Here is a 9,611-nt window from a genome sequence, read left to right on the forward strand (position 1 = left end):
CCGGCCAATGGGGGCCCGCGGGGGTCGGGGAGGGTTCTCAAAGAACGGAGAGGCTGAAAAGGGGAAGTAGAGAGGCAGGGGACGGGGAAGGCGACGCGGTCGCTGATTGGGCCGTTTGAATGAGACGCCGCCACGGCCCAGCCTACGCGCGCGCGCGCGCGCCCTGACGCCGAGGAAGTCGCGCACGCGACTAACGGTCTTCCTGGAGGCTGGAGCGTGGCGAGAAGAGGCGGGACTCGGGGTTTTAAACGCGTGATAGAAGGCCCTGGGGCCAATAGGGATACACCTTCCTGACTGGTGGGTCACGAGACTCTCATGGGCCAATGGCTGACAGACCGGTCAGAGGGCGGGCAGGAATGGATAGCGACCAATACAGACCCAGTTTCGTGCAGGTCAAACCGCTCCCAGCCAACGAAATCCGCTGATTTTTTATACATGCAAATGAGGTGTGCGCTGCCGCCCGCGCCCCCTCTTCTGAACCGTGGTGGAGGTGGGCGCTGAAACTCCGGCTACATTTTTCTACGAGGCGCCATTTTGTGCTGGAAATGGTCTTGGGCCCACGTCCTGTATTGCGAGGGCTCAAAGATCAGTCAGAATGACCTTGAAGGCTTGGACAGCCTTGCCCTCCGTGTGTGACCCCGACCCCTGCCAGGCGTCATCGAAGACCCCAGCCTCAGTTTCCTTATGTGACAAATGGGCACTGGGATCCGTTGTGATGCGAGGGAAAGAAGTCAGAGAGTCCCAAGACGTTTATTCAGGGCACGGTTCTGCCTGTGCCTGACCCATGGCCTCCAGCCACACCCACCTTCTCTGGGACTCGGTTTCCCTCTCTAGGAAATGGACACATAGCTGCCTGGAAAGGGGACCGTCTCCAGCCCTCAGTGTCAGTAAAAACGTCACGCGGTTGCCTGAGAACGGTGCCAGAGCTCCTTGAGCAGGCCTTTTGGAGGTGCTTAGGAGGAGGGAATGTTGAAGTTGCCTCCCTTTGCTCATCTGTGCAGTGCGGTTGCAGTGCCCTCTTGGTGTCCCTGCCAGTCTGCGTCCACAGCTCTTCTTAGTTTCTTGGGCTTTTCAGCCGTGGATAAGAGCATTAACATCTGGGCCTAATTTGGCCACAGGTACCTGAAAAGACCCTCGGCTACCAGCTTCCCCTCGGCTACCAGCTTCCCCTCATGGGGCCTCAGTTTCTGAAGAAGGAATAAGGAAGGTGTGAAAGAAATCTACATGGCCAAGGCCAGGCGTGGTAGCTCACGCCCGTAATCCCAGCACTTTGGGAGGCTGAGGCTGGCGGATCACTTGAGGTCAGGAGTTGGAGACCAGCCTCGCCAACATGGTGAAACCCCAACTGTACTAAAACTACAAAAATTAACCAGGTGTGTTGATGCAGCCCTGTAATCCCAGCTACTTGTGAGACTGAAATGGGAGAATCAGTTAAAAGCCGGGAGGTGGAGGTTGCAGTGAGCTGAGATCTTGCCACTGCACCCCAGCCTGGGCAACAGAGCAAGACCCCATCTCAAAAAACAAAACAAACAAAAAACCTTCATGGTCGGGTACAGTGACTCACGCCCGTAATCCCAGCACTTTGGGAGGCCAAGGTAGGTGGATCACTTGAGCCCAGGAGTTTGAGGTCAGCCTGGGCAACGTAGTGAGAGACCCCTGCCAATGTGTACAAAACAAAAAACAAAACCCAAAAAACCCCAAAACAACAGAAAAAACAGCTACAGCATAAAAAGTCATCATCATAACTAGTTTGTGGAGAAATGGCGGCTACAGGTGATCCCTTCCTGCTCCCTCACCCCTGGTCCAATCTATACCAGTTCCCGTTGATGTCATCTACTGAATCTCATCACTTCTCCCCATCCCCTGTGCCACCAATCCTGCTTAGAGTCACCGTCATCCCATTTTGCCAATCAGCATTTTGCTGATCTTCAATTTTAGCCTGCTGGGTGTGGAGGATTCGAGCCCAATTCACAAACAAGGAAACTGAAGGAGCAGGAGGTAAAGTGACTTGCTCGGGGTACCCCAGCTGGGATAAGGCAAAGCTGGTGGCTAAACTTGTCTTGATCTCAAAAATCTACCCAAAAGACATAACAATAATGATGCTAATACTAATAGTTATTATTTATTATTTGCTGTGTGCCAGACCCTGTTCTAGTTTCTTTACATGCTTGATGTCATTTAATCCTCGCAACAACCATGACGGGTGGGTCTTATTAATTATTATGATCCCCCTCTGGACACCTGCATTTATTCAATACATTTGTTCTTCTTTATCAGCATCTACGCTATAGCTGGCAGGATGCTATGGGATACAGCAGAGAATAAAAGGGACAAAACCTCGACTTTCATGGATCCTACCTCCTGGTGCGGGAGCCAGATAGCAAGTAAGTCTATACCATCATGTCAGCAAGTGATAAAGACTGAAAAACAACCAGCAAGTGATAAAGATGAACAATCAATGGGAGGGGGAAGTTCGAGGGGGAGGGATGGGGCTGCCATTTTACCTTGACTGAGCAGGGAAAATCTGTCTGAGGAAAGGTCACTGGGGTTGTGGGAGGGTCTATGGGAAAAGTATTTTGAGCAAAGGGAACAGCAGGTGCCAAGGAGATTGTGCCTGGTGCTTTTAGGGGACATTAGGAGGCCAGTGAGGCTGGGTTGGAGTGAGGCAGAGCAAGTAGAGGGATCTGAGGTCGGAGAGGTGAAGGGGTGCTGGTGGGCCTCCTAGGCCATGGTGAAAAGCATGTCTGTTTTTTGAGCAATGGGGAGGCATTGGTGGCTTTGAGCAGAGAATGACTCCATCAGACTTATGAACAGAAACAGGGAGGCCAATGAGGAGGTGATTACATTTGTTCAGGTGGGATGATGGTGGCTCCAAGCAGGATTGGTGGCATTAGGAATGGGGGGAAGTGATGAGATGATGTCAACAGGAACTGGTATAGATTGGACCTGGGGTGAGGGAGCAGGAGGGATCACCTGTACCCTGAATAATCGCCCGAAAACCAGGCTGGCAGACCTTTTCCAAAAAGGTTTTCCAATGCTGTGGTCCATTGGTCTCTGGTCCAACTCACTAAACTCTGCCTTTGTAGCTCCTGAAAAGAAAACTAATGGGTGTGTTTCCAAAAACAGGCAGTGGCCAAAGTAGGCCCTTGAGCTGTAGTTTGCTCCCAGCTTTCCACAAATCCCACATGCCCCACCCCAGCTGAAAACTCAAGAGTCCTCCTCCCCACTACATTTTGCATAAACCCCAGACTCCCCGAAAACCCAGAAGCCCTTGCACCATCTCCTGAGGCTCCTTTGCCTTTTTGTTTGTTTCTGGAATAGGCCAAGCTTTTTTTTTTTTGTTTAAGACAGAGTCTCACTCTGTCACCCAGGCTGAAGTGCAGTGGCCCGATATCGGCTCACTGCAAGCTCCGCCTCCCAGGTTTACGCCATTCTTCTGCCTCAGCCTCCCAAGTAGCTGGGACTACAGGCACCTGCCATTATGCCTGGCTAATGTTTTTGTATTTTTAGTAGAGACGGGGTTTCACCGTGTTAGCCAGGATGGTCTCAATCTCCTGATCTCATGATCCGCCCATCTCGGCCTCCCAAAGGGCTGGGATTATAGGTGTGAGCCCCTGCGCCCGGCTGGAATAGGCCAAGCTTTTTACTCTGAGGACAGTTGGACAGGTAGTTCCCTGCGCCGGTCGTGCTTTTCCCCCCTCATTCTTCTCATCTCCTAGGTTTACCCTAACTCCTCACCCCTTCACAGCAGCTTCTCTCCTCTTTCCTCCCTTCCCATGCTTTCTTTGCTTCGTCCTCTTTGAACTTCATGGTCTATCAGGATTTGCAATTATTTGCCTGCTTGCCTGTTTGACTCTTCCTAACTAGAAGATTAGCCCCAGCAGAGCAGGGATCTTGTCCTCAGTCCCTAGCAGGGCGCCTGACAGACTGAATATGTTATACATTCAACTGGTATTTATTGAGCACCTACTATGTGCCAGGCACCAATCTGGGTGCTTGGGATTTATCAGAGACCAGATAGACAAAGATCTTTGCCCTTGGGATGCATCAGAGAACAGATAGACCAAGGGTTTACTGTAGTGAGGAAGACAGACCAAAAATAAAACATAATAAATAAGGAAAACATGGTCTTTTAGAAGGAACTACATGTTGTGGTAGGTAGGGAAAACTCTGTTAGCCATGTTTTCTCTCTGCCCTCATGCCACAATCATCAACTGATCTTCCACAAAACATACAAAAACATAAAATGGGGAAAGGACACCCTAGTCAATAAATGGTGCTGGGAAGCTGGCAAGCCACATGTAGAAAAATGAAACTGGATCCTCATTGCTCACCTTATATTAAGGTTGGTGCAAAAGAAATGGAGGTTTTTGCCATTATTTTAATATTTGCAAGCTATGCATCTGACAAAGGACTGATATCCAGAATTTCCAAGCAGCTCTAACAAATCAGCAAGAAAAAAAAAAAAATGATCCAATGAAAAAGTAGGCAAAGGACATGAATAGACAATTCTTTCAACAGAAGGTATTACAAACAGCCCACAAACATATGAAAACTGCTCAGCATCACTCATTATCAGGCAAATGCGAATTAAAACTACAATAAGATAATACCTTACTCCTCTGAGAACAGCCATAATTAAAAAAATAAGGCCGGGTGCAGTGACTCAAGCCTGTAATCCCAGCACTTTGGGAGGCCGAGATGGGTGGATCACGAGGTCGAGAGATCGAGACCATCCTGGCTAACACGGTGAAACCCCATCTCTACTAAAAAAATACAAAAAAAAAACAAACAAACCAAACCAAAACAAAAAACTAGCCAGGCGTGGTGGCAGGCACCTGTAGTCCCAGCTACTCAGGAGGCTGAGGCAGGAGAATGGCGTGAACCTGGGAGGGAGAGCTTGCAGTGAGCCGAGATCCGGTCACTGCACTCCAGCCTGGGTGACAGAGCGAGCTCTGTCTCAAAAAAAAAATAATAATAATAATAAAAAATAATAGATGTTAGCATGGATGTGGTAAAAAGGGAACACTTTTATAGTGTTGGTGGGAACGTAAACTAGTCCAACCACTGTGGAAACCAGTGTGGGGATTCCTCAAAGAACTAAAAGTAGATCTGCCATTCGATCCAGCAATCCCACTACTGGGTATCTACCCAGAGGAAAAGAAGTCATTCTATGCAAAAGACACATACACGTGCATGTTTATAGAAGCACAGTTTGCATTTGCAAAAACATGGAACCAATCTAAATGCCCATCGTCACCCAATGAGTGGATAAAGAAAATATGGTAGATATACACCATGGAATACTACTCAGCCATAAAACAGAATGAAATAATGGCATTCGCAGCAACTTGGATGGCTATTATTATTATTATTATTTTCTTTTTTTGAGATGGAGTCTCACACTGTCACCCAGGCTGGAGTGCATGGTGCGATCTCAGCTCACTGCAACCTCCACCTCCTAGGTTCAAGCGATTCTCCTGCCTCAGCCTCCCGAGTAGCTGGGATTACAGGCGCCCACCACCACGCCCAGCTAATTTTTTGTATTTTTAGTAGAGACGTGGTTTCACCATGTTAACCAGGCTGGTCTCGAAATCCTGACCTCTTGATTTGCCCGCCTCAGCCTCCCAAAGTGCTGGGATTACAGGCATGTGCCACTGCGCCTGGTCCTGAAGGCCATTATTCTAAGTGAAGTAACTCAGGAATGGAAAACTAAATACCCTATGTTCTCACTTACAAGTGGGAGCTAAGCTCTGAGGACAGAAAGACATAAAAATGATACAATTGGGCGGGCCACTGTGGCTCATGCCTGTAGTAATCCCAACACTTTGGGAGGCCAAGGCAGGCAGATCACTTGTGGTCAGGAGTTTGAGACCAGCCTGGCCAACATGGTGAAACCCCGTCTCTACTGAAAATACAAAAATTAGCCATACATGTTGGTGGGCACCTGTAATCCCAGCTACTCGGGAGGCTGAGGCAGGATAATCACCTTAACTTGAGAGATGGAGGTTGCAGTGAGCCAAGATTGTGCCACTGCACTCCAACCTGGGCCACAGAGCAAGATTCCATCTCAAAAAAAAAAAAAAAAAAAATTCAGTGGACTTTGGGGACTGGAGGGTAAGGTTGGGAGGGGGTGAGGGATAAAAGACTACATACTGGATACAGTGTACACTGCGCAGGTGATGGGTGCACCAAAATGTCCAAAATCACCACCGAAGAACTTGTCCATGTGACCAAAAACCACCTGTATCTCCAAAACGATTGAAATATAAACAATTAAAATTGTAGTGATGGTTGCAGAACTTTGTGGATATATACTAAAAACCATTGACTTATGTAGTTTAAATGGGTGAATTCTATAATATATGAATTATATCTCAAGCTTTTTTTAAAATTTTTTCTTTTCTTTTCTTTTTTTTTTTTTTTTTTGAGACAGGGTCTTATTCTGTCATCCAGGCTGTGGCACAGTGACGTGATCTCATCTCACTGCAACCTCCATCTCCCAGGCTCAAGCAATCCTCGAACCTCAGCCTCACAAGTAGCTGGGACTACAAGGGTGCACCAACACGCTAGGCTAATTTTTGTGCTTTTTGTAGAGATTGGTTTTCTCCCTGTTGCCCATGCTGGTCTCAAACTCCTGGTCTCAAGCAATCCACCTGCCTCAGCCTCCCAAAGTGCTGGGATTACAGGTATGAGCCACTGCACCTGGCCTAAGCAATTTTTTTTTTTTTTGGTAAGAATTTAAACAATTACTGTGATGGGGGAAACTCAAAGAAAGTCAGAGGGCTGGGAGAAAGAGAGAGATCTGAGGGACAGTGTTCCAAGCTGGGAGAGGTGACCAGGAAGGGTAGACTCTGCAGACTCCAGAGGGCCACTGTGAAGAGTCTGGGTGAGCTCTAGGGAGCTATTGAAGAGTTTTGGGCAGAGGAATGACTGGATTTGGTGCTCATATTGGGACGGTACCTCAGGGCTGCTGGTAGAGACTGGGCTGGAGGGTCCAGAGTGGAAGCAGAAAATCCAGCAGCAAGTGAACTGTGGCTTGGCGAGGGTGGTGGCCTTCTGGGGAAGGAGTGGAGAGAAGGGAGCAGATGTGAGAACTAATCAGGAGGTGGTCGAATGATGGGCAGCCTTCCAAATCCTTTGGGAGACAGGAATTGTCAGAGGATGGGATTCGGGAGGGGTGCCCTTTCTTTGCTAAGTACTAGTAACCCATGAACTCGCTTTTGTTCAGGGCCGGTCGTGGTGGCTCATGCCTGTAATCCCAGCACTTTGGGAGGCCTAGGCGGGTGGATCACCTGAGGTCAGGAGTTCAAGACCGGCCTGGCCAACAAGGTGAAACCCTGTTTCTACTAAAAATACAAAAATTAGCCGGGCATGGTGGTGCACGCCTGTGATCCCAGATACTCAGGAGGCTGAGGCAGGAAACTCCCTTGAATCTGGGAGGCGGAGGTTGCAGTGAGCTGAGATCGCGCCACTGCATTCCAGCCTGGGCAGCAGAGTGAGACTGTGTCTCAAAAGAATTTACTTTTGTTCAGTGAAACCTAAATTGTCCCTTTGATTTGAATTCTAGCTTCAGAGATTAATCTTCATTTCTGTCCATCTGTATCAGATTACAAAAGAAATATGTGTTTGGAGGGAAATCCACAGAGTTACTGAGGCATGGGAAATGAAGGCTGGAGGTGCTTCTCTAGCCCTCCTTCCCCTCCTCCCCTCCATGTCCACACTTCTTTCCCCAGCACTTCCAGTCCACATTGATCAGTAGCCTTCAATTAAACTGCTGCACAGCAAGTGTCCTCAATACAATCAATTACAGAGCAGGTGCAGTGGCTCATGCTTGCAATCCTAGTACTGTGGGAGGCCTCAGAGAGAAGATCATTTGAACCCAAGAGTTGAAGACCAGCCTGGGCAACATAGGGCGACCTTGTCTTTATTAAAAAAAAAATGAGAAATTAAATTTATTTATTTATTTATTTATTTTATTTTATTTATTTATTTTTTGAGATGGAGTCTCACTCTGTCGCCCAGGCTGGAGTGCAGTGGTGCGATCTCGGCTCACTGCAAGCTCCGCCTCCTGGGTTTACGCCATTCTCCTGCCTCAGCCTCCCGAGTAGCTGGGACTACAGGTGCCGCCACTTTGCCTGGCTAATTTTTTGTATTTTTTAGTAGAGACGGGGTTTCACCGTGTTAGCCAGGATGGTCTCGATCCCCTGACCTCGTGATCCACCCGTCTCGGCCTCCCAAAGTGCTGGGATTACAGGCTTGAGCCACCGCGCCCGGCCCCTATTTTATTTTATTTTATTTCATTTTATTTTATTTAGAGAGAGTCTCACCGTGTTGCCCAGGCTGGAGTGCAATGATGTGATCTGGGCTCACTGCAACCTGCGCCTCCCAGGTTCAAGCAATTCTCCTGCCTCAGCCTCCCAAGTAACTGGGATTATAGGCGTGCGCTGCCACGCCCTGCTAATTTTTGTATTTTTAGTAGAGACAGGGTTTCACCATGATTCCCAAGATGTGACTTGCTCCTTTAACTTATATTTATTTAGCCCCGGATACACACCAGGCACTGTTCTGGGTGCTTGGGACACGTCCGAGAACAAGATAGGAAGCAAAATCCCTGCCCTTCTAGGGCTTCCATTCCACTGGGGAGACTAAAAGTCTGCCTGGGACGAGTGGCAGCCCAGGATGCAGGCCTTCGCCTGCTCACACTGGGAAAGTCCTGGGCTAATAGGTAAGTCAAGTTAGTGGTTTTAAGTCAAGATATTGGCAATGCACAGTGGCTCATGACTGCAATCCCAGCACTTTGGGAGGCTAAGGCGGGAGGATCACTTGAGCTCAAGAGTTTGAGATCAGCCTGGGCAACATAGCAGGACCCTGTGTCTACAAAAAATTTAAAAATTAGCTAGGAGTGGTGGCACATGCCTATAGTCCTAGCTCCTTGGGAGGATTGAGGCAGAAGGATTGCTTGAGCCCAGGAGGTTGAGGCTGCAGTGAGCTGTGATCACGCTATGGCGTTCCAGCCTGGGTAACCCTGTCTGAAAAGTAGAATAAAGATATTAATTGCTATAAATATTAGTGTAGGCTAAGGAGGTTCAGGAATGTTGGGGGGGGGGACAGTTTTTTTTTTTTATTTGACGGAGTCTTGCTCTTTTGCCCAGGCTGGAGTGCGGTGGTGCCGACTCGGCTCACTGCAACCTCTTCCTCCCAGGTTCAAGCGATTCTCCTGTCTCAGCCTCCCGAGTAGCTGGGACTACAGGTGGGCACCACCATGCCCGGCTAATTTCTGTATTTTTAGTAGAGATGGGGTTTTACTATGTTGGCCAGGCTGGTCTTGAACTCCTGACCTCATGATCCTGCCACCTCGGCCTCCCAAAGTGCTGGGATTACAGGCGTGAGCCACCACGCCCGGTGTGGGGGTACAGTTTTCTTTTTTTGAGACAGAGTCTCACCCTGTTGCCCAGGCTGGAGTGCAGTGGCATGATCTTGGCTCCCTGCAACCTCTGCCTCCCAGGTTCAAGCGATTCTTCTGCCTCAGCCTCCAGTAGCTGGGATTACAGGTGTGCACCACCACACCTGGCTAATTTTTTGTATGTTTAATAGAGACGGGGTTTCAC

This window comes from Macaca fascicularis, chromosome 19 (assembly GCF_037993035.2).
Source record: "Macaca fascicularis isolate 582-1 chromosome 19, T2T-MFA8v1.1".
NCBI lineage: Eukaryota > Metazoa > Chordata > Mammalia > Primates > Cercopithecidae > Macaca > Macaca fascicularis.